At 37.2% G+C, this 15446-nt stretch overlaps 1 protein-coding gene across 2 annotated transcripts in view; it reads left to right on the top strand.

The window, feature by feature from the left end:
* Window positions 1–15446, top strand: part of SYT1 (synaptotagmin 1) — a 905119-nt gene that overhangs the window by 348646 nt on the left and 541027 nt on the right. The gene's annotated exons all lie outside the window — the stretch shown is intronic.

Below are 15446 nucleotides of genomic sequence, written 5' to 3'. Positions count from 1 at the left end.
AAACAGAAAAGACAAGAGAAAAAGATCATAGTGCAACTAACAAAAACCAATATAAACAAAAAACACTGAAAAGATTGGCAAAGAGATAATCACAAATTAAATGCAATTAAATAAAATATTTATAAAACAACAGACACATGAATGTTGGGCTACAGATACTAATAAGTTGAATCATCCGGTAGGAGTAAAATTAAAATCCTACTTACAGCAGAGCTGAAGGATTTAAACCCATACAGCAACTGTCTTTGAGTTCAGACCAGAGCTTCTGCAGAGATGGAAAACTGCAGCACAGCTTCCAAGAATCCACACTTCAAGGGCGACCACTATTGCCACTCACGCAGACCTTCCAGGTGGGTGAGGGGTACCTCAAGGAGGGAACAGGGCTACACGCTGTAAGGGGAGTCGCCGACACCAGGAGCACAAGCCCGCAGGTCGCGCGGTGTGCCCCTGGTGAAGTGACTGACATCACGAAACGCGTAGGGTGGTTTTTTGCTCTGGCTTGGACTTGTATCATCCCCCCGTCTTTGCACTGCTGTTTCCAGACTTTGCTTCAGCTCTCAGAGCCTCACTGCTCTCTCGGGCGCTTCCCCTGCCCTCGCGCTGTGGTGTGATGTCATCAACACACCGCGCGACCTGTGGGCTTGTGCTCCTGGTGTCGGCGACTCCCCTTACAGCGTGTAGCCCTGGTCCCTCCTTGAGGTACCCCTCACCCACCTGGAAAGTCTGCGTGAGTGGCAATAGTGGTCGCCCTTGAAGTGTGGATTCTTGGAAGCTGTGCTGCTTTTTTCCATCTCTGCAGAAGCTCTGGTCTGGACTCAAAGACAGTTGCTGTATGGGTTTAAATCCTTCAGCTCTTCTGTAAGTAGGATTTTAATTTTACTCCTACCGGATGATTCAACTAATTAGTGTCTGTAGCCCAACATTCATGTGTCTGTTGTTTTATAAATATTTTATTTAATTGCATTAAATTTGTGATTATCTCTTTGCCAATCTTTTCAGTGTTTGTTTGTTTATATTGGTTTTTGTTAGTTGCACTATGATCTTTTTCTCTTGTCTTTTCTGTTTTTGTTTTTTATGTCTGTCTGTCTGTCTATGAGACTTCTCTGAAGATTCCCCTCTGGACTCCATTCCATATACCCTTGGACTATATTTGGTCAATTTTATTTTTTCCATTTGGAGGCGCCGGTTTTTCTGTTTTTTACCATCAGAGGTCAAGGTAATCTGTCCCCCTGTTCCCTGTCCTGGCTCTCCCCACACCACCGCGGAGCCCTCAGCCCTCCTGTTGCCAGCAGGTTGCAGCACCCAGACCGCTTGAGGTAACCAAGAAGGAGAGTACCTCCCATCTCATCTAGGGGGGGGGGAGGGTTGTAGGATAAAAGGGTTACATGTACAAAGGCAAATATGGAGCACAGTTTAAACAAACTGTGTCCTTTTCATCTTGCAACTCTTTGCGTCTACATATTAAGATCTTCACTCCAATTTTTACTGTTTATCAGCTTGCAGGGAGGAGTTGTGTGATGCATGTATTGTAATGAGATGTATCAAATTCTGCATGACTGTATAGCCTTTTTCTATCTTTTCAATTCATCAAGTCTGAAGTGGCATATATGTCTCTAGCTGACAATTTCAATCCCATGTGTGACTGTCTCTCTTACATCTGATGCAAACATAAGCAAAAAAGGTGTTTTGCCTTTGTTTTAGGTGTTTTGCCATTCTGTATTCTGGTACCTCACCTCATTTGACCTATAGCATTTTACTTCCAATTAGCTTATATATATATATTTTGATATATGAATGTTATAAATTATATATATATATATATACAGGCATACCCCGCATTAACATACGCAATGGGACCGAAGCATGTATGTAAAGCAAAAATGTACTTAAAGTGAAGCACTACTTTTTTTCCACTTATCGATGCATGTACTGTACTGCACACGTCATACATGTGCATAACTGATGTAAATAACGCATTTGTAACAGGCTCTATAGTCTCCCCGCTTGCGCACACCTTCGGTACAGGTAGGGAGCCGGTATTGTTTTTCAGGACGTGCTGACAGGCGCATGCGCGAGCTGCCGTTTGCCTATTGGGCGATATGTCCTTACTCGCGAGTGTACTTAAAGTGAGTGTCCTTAAACAGGGGTATGCCTGTATATATATATTTATATACAGTATATGATTTACATTATACATGGTCAATTCCTCAAAGCTGTATACAAATCGTTTAATATGCAAGTATTTCAAGTACATTTACCAATTCAATTTTTAAAGACGATGCATGTAACAAGGATAAATGTACAGATGTAGCAATACTTACAGTCCCCAGCACCTCGGCCTTGCCTAGTGTCTTTTCCACTCCCTGTCCCTGTGTATTTGCACCCCCATTACCATATATGTGTTTTTGCATCGCGCCGTATCACTCCAAGTATTATCTTGTGCTTACATTAAATTACTTACCATTGTTGGCATAACCCACATTGTTGTATTTTCTCTGAGTAAGAGAGTGCTGGGACTTCATTTTTTTGTCTACAGTATGATGGTATTCTGTGAATGTGCTGCTACAGCAGCGGTGCGCAAACTGGGGGGCGCGGGGTTTACAAAGGCCCCGCCCGCTTCCCGAAGGCACTTAAATTAAGTGCCGGGGGAGCTGCACGGCCTCTGTTAACCTGGCTTACCTTGGCTTCGGCTGCTTCTAAGACGCGTCGCCATGGCAACGTAACGGAAGTCATGTGATGTCACGTTGCTATGGCAACGTAACATTATGCCGCCGATGCTGGAGCCGAGGTAAGCGGGGGTGGGGGGTGGGGGAGGGGCGCGTGGAGAGAGGGGAACCGCCGGCAGGGGGCCGCAGGGAAAAAGTTTGCGCCCCCCTGTGCTACAGCACTATCATCTGGCTTATGTATTTTGCTCTTATATTTACATACAGTAGTCGATCTCTCAGTGCAGACAACATAAAATTCAGTGCAGGGACAAATGTATAAATAAACTAGAAAATAAATAGTACAGTTAATAAAATCATTAATATACATTTGATTACCAGTTGTTGGATGTAAAAATATTTTTGGTGGAATATTCTGCAAAATGGCCACATTTAAACAAACCTTTAGGATATTAAGCCAACTACTAACACTGGTGTTTATTTGTGTCTAACATATCCTGTCAATTCTTACTTCTTCTGAATGTAAACTGTTATTGTTCTGTAGTCAGATTTTGTAATATGGATTATTTTTGCACTATACACCAATATTTTCAATCTCTGTTTTGGTTATATTTTATATTGTATTTAGAGATCACCAAATCTTTCCTTTACTTAGATCTGTTGTCCGGTGTTATGTATAAGATTATTAGGATAATTGTGTGCAGAGAAAAAAACAAGGGCCATAGAAAAATCCTCCAAAACGAAGTACACTTGATTGCACACCACAATATGTAAAATATAGTGTTTATTAGAAATCTAATTAAAACATCTATCACAAAACTAAAATTGAGTGGATGGGGGTATTCTAAATGATAAATAGAATACAATGGTGTCACTAACGGCATATGCTTAAATTACTATCATTAATTAGTGACAGTGTGTCTCTGAATGCTCCTACACCGCATTGGTAAATGCTGGGGAGAATGCAGCGATATGGTGTTGAAAACGTTTTCATGACCATTTCCAACACTCTGCCGGTGCATCCGCTTACAGTGTTTGTGAGAGAGGGGGATGATTTTTAGCTCTGCACTGTATGGATTAGCCAGCGGGATATGAGTCAGCCAAGTAATAGCAAGCTACTTACTATTAGTGATTGTGGTCAGATTCATTTGGATATACATTGATGTTCTCTTCTCTCACTGGTTGAGCACAACATTTTTCTAACAAGGACAGGTCTGACAACCCTTGCTATTTATGTATTTATAGAGGTTTGAGGCTATTTATTGTGTATATATTCTGAAATTCCTTAATCTGTCCACTGTCATTTACACTATTCAGCTCTGAGCCTCTTATGTATCTATCCCCATTGTAGCTTGCATTTATTGGGACTGGGCTTGGCAATTGGCTAATAAAGTGTTGGTATAGAGCACCATTGATCTTCCACCTAATCAGTAGCTCTCTGAAGTCACACCATATCCCAGGTAATTACCTCTGCAGGTGTTGCCAGTAGAAGCTCTGGGTGGGTTCACAATATGGCGGTTTAAAAGTCCCAAGTCCTGTGGGCCAATAGGAAGTCGCAACATTATCCCATGTGTCTTCCTAGTGGCCCATGTGATGTGGAAGCTTTAAATTGCATAGAAATACTGGCAGCACCTACAGGGTAGTATCTCGGGAAGCAGGGTAACCCCGAAGCTGAAATAAATGCGGTTAAGATCCAGAGACGACTGCTTCAAACCTGGAGTGCTCCTTTAAGTTAAGTATGAAATGGTGTGATAGGGAAGTTTCACTGCCGAATTACTTTGTATGTGTAGCTGCTGAGTTCAGTGCTGAGCTGATTATTTTGCCAGCTCTCAACTGCATCATTAGCAGGGTTTAAAGGCCAAGAACTTGCTGCAGTCTGTGTCTTACCCTGGACTCCCAAAGGACCACGCTGTTACTGGAATCACAGACCCCATTCCTTGATTAAAGACTGATCATTGTGGACCAAGGACTCAGCCATGCTATTGACTGTTTGAATGGACTATTCTAAACCCCGCTGAAAGTAATCTGCATTACGCTATTTTGTACATACAGGTGCAGACACGAGTATTCTAACACTTGCCTTGGAAAATCTGGGGCAATCTCCCAGTAATGCTGCAACATTTCTGTGACATTTCTGCAGACAGACTAATGGCCCATCGGATTAACAGTGGGGGTCCCTGGCAGTCCCATTAAAACTGACCAGGGATCCCTGCTGCTCCCTTCAGAAGAAGAAAAAAACTGGTCAAAATTAAAAAAAAACATTTTTTTTTAAAAACTACTGTAATTTTGCCTTTTTTAAGACTACTGTTTCATCTGGGTATTTTATCCTATTTTGATAACTTTACCTACAGTGCACGTGGCTTCATTATGTGGGATTTTTGGACAAAGTAACAACTTTACACTTCTGTCATGATAATGTCATGAGCTATTATGTATTTTAATCCATATGGTGCTTCAGGGGTTAAAAGGGTACAACTTGGTTTGAAAATACAGTGTATTGGGTTTGTGACAGGTCTAGGCTTGTCATGGGTGTGTGCTGCACTTCAAACAGAACTTAATTGGAGGGGCCTCTCCTGGATGTCCCACTAGAAGTGACATGTGATGGTCAGTGGGTCGTTAAGCAGGACTGACTCTACCAGCCTTAAAGCAAACTCACAGTTTGTGACTAATTGCTTGTACATTCCAGAGAGGGGTGACCCACAGGTTATGCCCTCATTGAAGGACCTTATTAAAAATGGGAATATCATGTGACGTCATCTGCAGAACATGCTAAGAATTACATGTGTATCAGTGGCACTGAGTGGCATATAATGATTAAAGACACGTCAGGTTTAGCAGGTACTGTGGAACAGATATTAATTTGTTGCTCAGGTTCAGGGGTAAGATGGTCCTGCTTAGTCTTGTCATGTCCGCCATGAGTTCCTGAATGTATTGGTGTGACACATGTATTAGTTAAGGAAAGTTATGAGGGCATTTAGATATTGAGGAGAAATCTAAACTTTATTTTTGTAGTTTATTTACACATAAAAACTGTCAATCTAACAGCTGATTTATGATGGGGGTGGGCTTATGTTGTTTCCATGGAGAAAGAATGTATTTAAGTCTTAGCAAAGATTATGAAAATCAGATTTCATTAGAGGAATGTTTGGACCAAGTACGTGACATCTCATGTTCCTGAGCCAGTGACCTCTCTGGTAGAAAACCTTTGGGTAATGTAATGTATAGGGTTTTCTGTTTCTGTTTATCCTTTCATTTTGAGAAACTGTTATGCATTTATTGTAATTCTATGTTCTTGTAATCCTTTTTCTGTAATCTAAGCACAGTATTTTAATAAATATTAAACATTTTAATAAGTGATGCTTAAGGCTATGAATGAACTGTTGCATGCTCTGGAGAGAGTATTTACCTTTTTGGACACATTTTGCCACAAAAAAAAATGTGTGCGTTTAAAGTGCACAGTTTATTCTATAATTAACAGGGACATGGGACCCTAGCAAATACTAATATTACATATTTTATTTGCATAACAATCTCAGGTGGTAGAAGCGTACAGATATGATTGCAATTTAGTAACGGGTTAATATTAACTCATTCGAGTTAATTTTACGGAGGCGAAAGGTGAGTTGGCTAGAGTAGCCATGTGTATTAATCTTGCTTGTACATCTAAGTCAATGGCCAACTCGTGTGCTTTTCGTGACAGGTAGTATATGGGGATGGAGTTAGGGGAAATATTGTCTATTTGAGGGACCTGTGCGGAGGTGAAAAGTGGGACCACTTACGAGCAGAGTATTAACCCTTGTCCCGTGTGCAGGTCACGTACTCACAGGTGTGTCGTATGTGACAAATTCATTAACATTAATATTTGGAATAATAGATAGAACATGTGCTAAGCCCTTTTTATATGAACTCTGCTCAGCAACTCTTGGTATAAAATATTGATCCACCACAAATTTAGGCACGGGTTCAAGCAATTATCCATTCCCAGAACCAATACGTAGGTCATCCAGGTGGAGGAAACATCTGCTTGTGTACCTTGGGTACAGTATGAAATACAGGTATAAATGGGAAAGAGAGTTATATATTTCTTATTAACCAATTATTCTGTTCTGTTTATAATTAAAAAATATATAATTTTTGTTTTTTATATCAATAGTCAGGTCTTTATTTAATGGCTTATTTAGTATCTTTAAGTTGTCAGGTATCACATACCATATTTGCAGTATGGACATTTAATCTTTTTTAGGTACTTGCCTCATGTAAAATACGGTTTATATCGTGGGCAACGTCGAAAATATTTGAATTGCCCAAATTCTACCCTTCCAATCAAGAAGATAATTCTGTTAACTGACATTAGCCTAAATATTGTCAATTTTATGCATTTTGATTATAAACGGAGTCTCCAAAAAAAGAATAAAAATTAGTTTAAACCAGAAGCGTGGAAGCAATTTGTTAAGATAAATGCTCATAGTGGTGAAGAAATTTCACATAAACATTTTTTTTGTTCTTGTATTATAAGGTTTGCCAACTCTATAGGAGGGTTTCAAACAGAGTCAACTTGTAGTTCATCAATAACTTACATCCCTTTTGTTGCTTACAAACCTGGTATTTAAGATGTTGTTGCCATGGCAAACCATCTGGGTTTGAATGGAACGAAGTTTTAAGTGGTGGTTGTAGAGTGATTCACAGCATGTGTTGGAAATCTAATGCTAAGCTAATTCTTAGATCTTTTCTGTGTCTTACTTGAACATTCAAAAAAATCAATATAATCTAATGCTCCTGACAACGAAATTAAAGCCATGATATTGAGATTGAAATATATTTGTTAAAAAATTCAGTCTTTCCCTAGGTATCACATTTTCATTTTATAGTGCTGACTTGTAAAAACATCCATGCCATTTAATGCCGAATACTCTCCCAACATATGTTGGAAATCATATTATTGTAATTGTTTTTCAAATATTCTCAAAAGCTCTGAAATAAGCATTGACAATAAAGCTAAGAATGTGTGTAAGAAGCTTGTCAAGATATTAAAACAATGTAATGTATTGTCAAACATAATGTAGGGAAACAACAAATTATTACTAGTAATTTTGTCACCCCAAAAATATATATGCATATACAGTACAGTATACAAATAGATATTTTTCGGAGTGTGGAATGTAAAATTAAAGTGTTTATATAATCCTGGCACCACATATTGTACATGCAAAAGAGAGTTTGTAAACTATGGGAAAATCTTGATTATCGTTAATGATTTAGCAATTCTTTCTTTTTAAAATCCAGATGACTGAAAAAAAGGAAATCTTCCTTCATTCTCTCAACCTTTTGAGTGCAAAATGATTAAAGTGCAGAGTGTATAGTTCCGCTGTCATACAGTATAAGACTTCCTGCATGTGGAGGTAACCTTGAGAATGTTCAACATCGAACATTTAACTTTTTACTTGCATACCACATTAGCTAATTGGTATCTCCAGAACTGAGAGGAAGGGGACCGTGGAGATTGGACTACTACTATACTACTATAGTACTACTATAGACACCAGGGACAACCTTTGATCCTGGTAATTAAAAAAGTGTTTTCAATATTAGGAAGCCTTCATTGAATGATTATGTTGAAGAGCAGAATATAATACACTACAATGGTGCAGAATGTATTAATCACACACTAAGCACCATTCTTACATAAAAAAATATGTTTGTAATCACGTTAGAACAAACTACAAAATATGACTTTGATTGATACAGTACTTTAAGGTATAACACAGTGTAGCAGTTATGGCATTTTCTTGTCTCTCTTTCTAAAGTACTTTACTACTGTTTCTTCTTTACATATTTGGGATCTGTTACTATAAATTAAAATTAGTGGACAGTTGCTGGGATAACTATTAGTGAATTTATCTAGAAATCATTCTGAAATATGATATTTAAAGATGGCCGTAAAGGTTGTCCAGTAGGAAGCTGCAAAACCATCCCCATGGCAACGTTGTAGCTTCTTATGTCTGCGGGACAAAAGTCATTTTGACTGCCATTTTAATTTTCTGAATAGGAGCAAAGACAACTAGAAAAATAAGTATCAACAGTACCCCGAACTAATAGAACAGGTCATCTCAAGAGGGACCCCAGCTCAAATTCTGTAAAGAATTAACTGGAAAAAATATATAGTAGAGGGATTGCTGCTTTAAAATGGCTCATAAAAACTAACTGTAAATGGCTTAGATATTTTGGGAAGGAAAATGGTGCTGTATAATGTATGCACTGAATTATTTAAATGCAGAGTTCCATGAATTGTAAGAAAACGACATTTTAATCAATAATAATAATGACAGTTATTTATATGATACTTTAAACTTTAACTTTTAACTTTAAAACTGTTATTGTTTTAAAGAAACGTGTCATGTTGCTCTTTGAGACCCTTATGAGCTTTATGACCACATAGAATGTGACATCATGTGAAGGTTGTCTGCATTGTCACTGGGGTGAGTGTATTACAAAATAACTTTTTGACCTAGGTCTGTCAAACTGTCAGAAGGAAAAAAATTAAACAACAAAATATCAAAATGAAGTGTACATATGTTGTACTGTATGTACTGTATGCTATTTTTATGTTCTTCAATTTAGTTTATTTGGCTACATACAGTATATCTCAGGGGTGGAATAACAGAAAAAGTCTTACATGACACTTCAGGCACTATAATCCATATATAATATTTAATAAACAGATGCATATAAAGATTATAGTGTCAATTCTGTATGCAAACTATCATAAAAAGGTCAGAACAATGGAATATTTTTTTGACCCAGAACAAACTAGACACTTTTCCAAAAATAAAATAATATTCTCAGAGTCTACACGGCTCATCCTTGCGACAATTATGTTACCGTTTTGGCAATACAAATGATGTGTACATAATATTTATTGAAAGTAAAATCCTCTTTTATAGTAAAGTATCTACAGTATTGTGCGATATCTATATGCATTCAAAAAGTGGAACTGACAGTACTGGAACTGCATATGATAGTATCCAAATGTCAATTGTCCTGATATGAAAATATATTAAAATTGTATGTAGTGATATTATTCTTAAATCATCCCAAAGAACATCAATCTGGTCTTCACAGCCTTTAAAAAAACTGAAAATCCAACTCATTTGAGTCTCATTATTCATTAGCATATTCATTTACAGGTAGTAAAATGTTGAGAATATATGAATTGGCAAGTTTACTACATTTAATAAATACAATGTCTGGAAGATACAGTTTGCACAACATGCTTTGTCTGCACAAAGGACATACAGTATAGTGGTTTGTTAACACTATACAAATTTGGCCTAGGGTTTCTACTGTTATGGTTAGAAAATGGATAGTGGGGATCATATGCTTGTTGTGGAGACGAGAATAAAAAGAGATGCAGGGAAAACAAAATGGAGTCTGCAAAATGTGCAAAGCTACACCAAAAAGCTATGATAGCTAGGCGACAGACAAAACGCAGGAGGAGGAGGGAAAGTGCAAAGGGAATAACTAGACAAACTAAAGTAAACTGCAATAAACTGCAGTGCTACAAGCAAATAGCAATAGTAGCAGGGGACAATAAATAATTAGGGATGGGAAGGGATAGGAGGTGAACTCTTGCAACAGTCAGAATGAAACTGGGTGCTTGGGGTATTAGCAAATAGGACAAAAAACACTACAAGATTAAGGAAAAAGGAACTCCTATTGTAGCACTTCTAGTTATAAAGTAATGATGAGTAATTTAAAATTGAACTTTTAATAGTATAATATAAAATAATGTGGGACATAAAACACACAGACAATTACTGACGTACAGACATCGAGATTAAACAAAACAGACATGTGCTTACAGTATATCGTCCCCTATAATAAGGTAGACAGTTACCTGATAATGATACTAATAGCCTGCTTCACGTCAATAGCCATCATCCTAGACCCCTAATAAAAACCATTCCGTTGGGCCACTTCCTCAGAGCCAAAACAAACGGTAGTTTATCAATATGTGATAAACATTTTAACTACTCCTATCTAGCGGATAATTAGTTAAGTCCCAGGAGGAATATACTTTATCAGATCCTTGATAATTATCTATTATCTGGATCTAATTTACCTATATCCTGATATTCATCAGGTAACTGTCTACCTTATTATAGGGGACAATATACACACGTGTCTATTTGTTTCACCTCAATGTCTGTACATCAGTAATTGTCTGTGTGTTTTATGTCCCACATTATTATATATATTTTATACTATTAAAAGTTTCCTTTTTTAATTACTCATCATTACATTATAACTAGCAGTGCTACCATAGGGGTTCCTTTTTCCTTAATCTTCTAAGGTTTTTTGTCCCAGCAGGGACAACAAAATAAATAGCCGGAAATAAAAGCAAAGGAAAAAAAAGACAAAAACAAGAAGGTACCTGTAGATCAGTAGAACTGGAAGCCTGATAAAAAGGAAGAGGGAAAGTCACAGCACTAGGGAAAAAGAATATCCTGACTCCTTACCTGTAAACAGACAGTTTGACAAGCAATGAACTAACAGACTGGGTGTTTCTATACCCAAATTAAGATGACAGCTTGCCTCAGTGGCTGTTTTGGTTCTTACCAGTTCTAGGCCTGACTCCTCTGTGCACCCCTATAGGTCTACGAGGAGTACTGCGGGAGGGAATCATGACAATAATGTGATTGTGTGACTTAGATTGTTTGCTTATTTGGACATGAGTAGCAGTGGGTATGTGTAGCCCCCACAAAACTAACCTAATAAGTTAATTATTTCCCTTTGTATTTATCAGGGAGGATTCAATTGCAAAAATATTTCATTAGAAGGAAGCCACAATTGATTACCTGAGGAAGAAGTGCATAGGCGGCTTGATAAAATGAAACTAAATAAAACACTTGTCCCCGATGGCATACACACATCAGTTCTTAAGGAGCTAAGTTCAGTAATAGCCAAAACAGTACATTTAATATTCAAGGACACCATTTCCACAGGCTCAGTAACACAAGATTGGCGTAAAGCAGACGTGGTGCCTATATTTACAAAGGGAGCAAGATCACGTATAGGGATTTATAGACATGGAAGCCTAACATCAATATTGGATAATTATTTGTAGGTATAGTAAGAGATAATATTAATAAATACCTGAAGGATAACAAAATTATTAGTGATAGTCAGCATAGATTTATGAAGGATAGTTCATACCAAACTAACCTTATTAGTTTTTTTGGGAGGTAAGTAGGAATTTATACCAAGGTACAGTAATTCATTTGTCTACTTAGATGTTGCAAAGGCTTTTGATACGGTTCCACACAAGAGGTTAGTATACAAACAAGAGTTGTCGTAAATGGAGCCTCTTCAGTTTGGGCTGAAGTGGTAAGTGGAGAACATCAAGAATCAGTACCGGGAATCCTGCATTTTAACTTGTTTATCAATGACCTGTTTGGCAGAAAGTGCAAAGTCTCTATCTTTGCTGATGACACTAAATTGTGTAAGATAGTAGAATGAGAGCAGGATGTAATTTCTCTACAGAAAGACTTGTGGATAGACTGGAAACTTGGGCAGGTACATTTCAGATGAGGTTTAATACAGATGAATGTAAGGTTATACATTTGGGAAACAAGAATAAACAGGCAATTTACAAGTTAAATGGGTCAAAATTAGGTCAATCCATGATGGAGAAGGATTTAGGAGTGCTTCTAGAATGTAGGCTTAGCAATAGTGTCCAAAATCATGCACTAGCTGTAAAGGGAAATAAGATCTTATCTTTCATTAAACTGGATATGGATGGAAGGGAAGTAATCATAATTTATGACACTGTATAAAGCATTAGTAAAACCGCACCTTAAATATGGAGTACAGTTTTGGCCACCACTCCATGAAAGACATCATGAAACTAGAAAAAGTGCAGAGTAGATCCACCACATTAATAAAGGGATGGACAGTAACTTATGAAGAGAGACTAGCTAAATTAGATGTTTACATTAGAAAAGACGGGTCTTAGAGGGGATATGATAACTATATACAAATATATTCAGGGACAATACAAGGAGCTTTCAAAAGAACTATTCATCCCAAGGGCAGTACAAACGACACAGAGTCATACCTTAAAGTTGAAGGAAAGGAGATTTCACCAGCTACAAAGGAAAGGGTTCTTTACAGTAAGGGCAGATAACATGTGTAATTCATTACCAATGGAGACTGTGATGGCAGATTCATTAGATATCTTCAAAAAAAGGTTGGACTTCTTTTAAGAAAGGAAAGGTACAGGGATTACCAAATAAGTAAACATGGGAAGGATATTGATCCAGGGAGAACGCTGATTCCATTACTGGAAGGAATTTATTTTTCCCCTTAAGAGACATTATGGGATAATGTTTCCCTGGGGTTTTTTGATTGCCTTCCTTGGAATCAAAATATTTTAAATACAAATATAGGATCCGTATTGGCTGTCTAAATTTAACATAGGTTGAACTTGATGGACATTGTATGTCTTTCAACCTCATTTACTATAAAACTATGAACTTTGAGGATGGAAAGTGTTTTTTTTTAATTTTTTTTATTTATTATTTTTTTAATTTTTTTAAAGAAAAGTGTTTACCTCCTGTGTTGTTGTGAACATGATTCACACTACTTCTGTCTTGTTCCATCACCTAATACAATATTATATAATATTAATAATCATTTATTTTCCTCTGTTATTTCCTTTGATGTTGCTCAATTCTTTTGACAGCTTATTCTATCTGCTCTTTTCTTTCCTCTTCGTCATTATCTTGTGATGTTCCTCTTGACAATCATTCTGTCTTGTTTTTCATCTTTCTCAGATTTTGATGTTCGTTACCCTATTGTTAAATTCTTTTCTAATACTTGTCTTTCTAACTCAACTAACGCTCATATAATTAGCCTTTCATTTGGGCATTCTTCTATTTTTCTTTAAAAGTCACCAGATCCTCCCATTCCCAAGTTTTATTTTCATTTTGCCTACCCCCTTCTTCATTTTTTTTTTACATTTTAAAAATGTTGAGCGTGCAGTTAACTTGCATCTCTCCCTTCTGCCTAACAAGTCTTTCCTTGATTCTTTGTAGTCCGGTTATTCACACCATTCCACTTCTGTCTTGTATTTATTCTTTTCATCTGTTTTTATCTTAATTTTCCACAATAAAGTATATTGGTAATCATGGCACTCATTTCCTTCACCTTCTTTTCAAGTTTATTGGTAGTCTTCACTGCCCTCTGATGTTCTACGGGGGGGTGAGTTCATCTCTTGGTTTTAGTTATCATTTTCTTTGATTCTGACTATCTGCTTCTTCAATCTATTTATACTGATATATTTTTGTTCAGAGTCAGAACCCTTTATATGTTACGTCTCTCAAAGACTGAATGAGTTCTATTTTTTGAAGTTGATTTTAAGTAAAACAGATCATCTTCATATCACTAAAACCTAAATCTCCTTCCTGATGATTCACTTATTATTTTCCTTTGGTCCTCCTTCTATCGACATTCCCAGATTTGATATTTTCCATTTCTACTTAATCATTTAAAATTGATATAAAAACACTTTGCATTCATTTTTCTTCATTTAGTCTGTGGTATTCTCACTGTAATCTATTTTTTTATTCTGTAGTGACTGGGTCCAGGGCCAGTTGGGAATATGGCAGGGCTCGGTGCAGACATGCTGCAGGGCCTCTTACATTGCTGAGGGAGAGTGTGGGACCTCTATAAAAGATGGCAAAGGAGAGCCAATCAGTTTAATTATTGTGGGGAAGAGCGTGGAGCCTCTGTAAATGTTGTGGCTCGGTGCAGTGGCACCAATGGCACTACCATCAAGCCAGCACTGAAGTCTTGGTCACATTTTATATTACGAAGGAGAAACAGGTACGCAAATCACATCTTGACATGTAAAAGAGAGTGAAAACACAAAATAGTGCAATATTGTCTACTTCAGCACATTAGCTTCAATGCTAGAAGTTCTATAAAATTTGCACTCACGTGTTTAATGTGAAATGATAGCGTTGTGGTTATTCAAAGTTACCAACTTATGTTTCCAGACAGGTACTCCAGATCCACATAGAGAGGGGGTAATTCCATATACAAAAAGAGGGGAAAAGCAAAATAGTATAGTACTGTTTTTAATGTTAAAAACACAAAGTATTCCACTTACATAAGTGCCTTTGTTTGAGAGCATTCAGACCACACTGGGTCATAGGGTCAGACAAAATATTCACAGCAACAGCATCTGGTCCACGGCCGTCACAGCAAGTACTGGGCTGATTAAAGTTGTCCTCCACTCTTGATGTCATCAACAAAGGCTCCTTTAGTGGTCTCTGATGTCACCCTGTTTCTCCTTCGTATGCTGATTGAATTTGGTTTGAATTCTATGTCAGGAGCTGCACTCATTAAGGATAATATATCATCTGTGTTACCTTTTGATCTGTTGTGATATTATTTGCGCTTGATTTTTCTTTTCACATTTATCACATTTTATATTGCCTATTTATAATTAAATGCGCTGTTAGCGACCTTCCAAGTACCCGATTTACAGTTACTACAACTTCCTTACAATTCAACTGTACATTGTGTCTGTAGCAGATTTTAGTTTTGCTTTCATGGCTTTGAAATTTACCAGTGTATTATTTGTACATCTTTTCTCAGGAAACCTTTTACGCTCTCTATTCACAGCCTGCTCTTCCCATAGTCTATTCACTTACTGAAATACTTTCCTCCACAGGTCTCATTCCCATATTCTACATTTTTTGAACAGTTTCTAAATTTTGG

This window comes from Ascaphus truei, chromosome 5, assembly GCF_040206685.1.
Source record: "Ascaphus truei isolate aAscTru1 chromosome 5, aAscTru1.hap1, whole genome shotgun sequence".
Classification (NCBI taxonomy): domain Eukaryota; kingdom Metazoa; phylum Chordata; class Amphibia; order Anura; family Ascaphidae; genus Ascaphus; species Ascaphus truei.
Note: the sequence above shows the minus strand (reverse complement) of the source record. Positions and strands in the feature narration are given on the sequence as shown.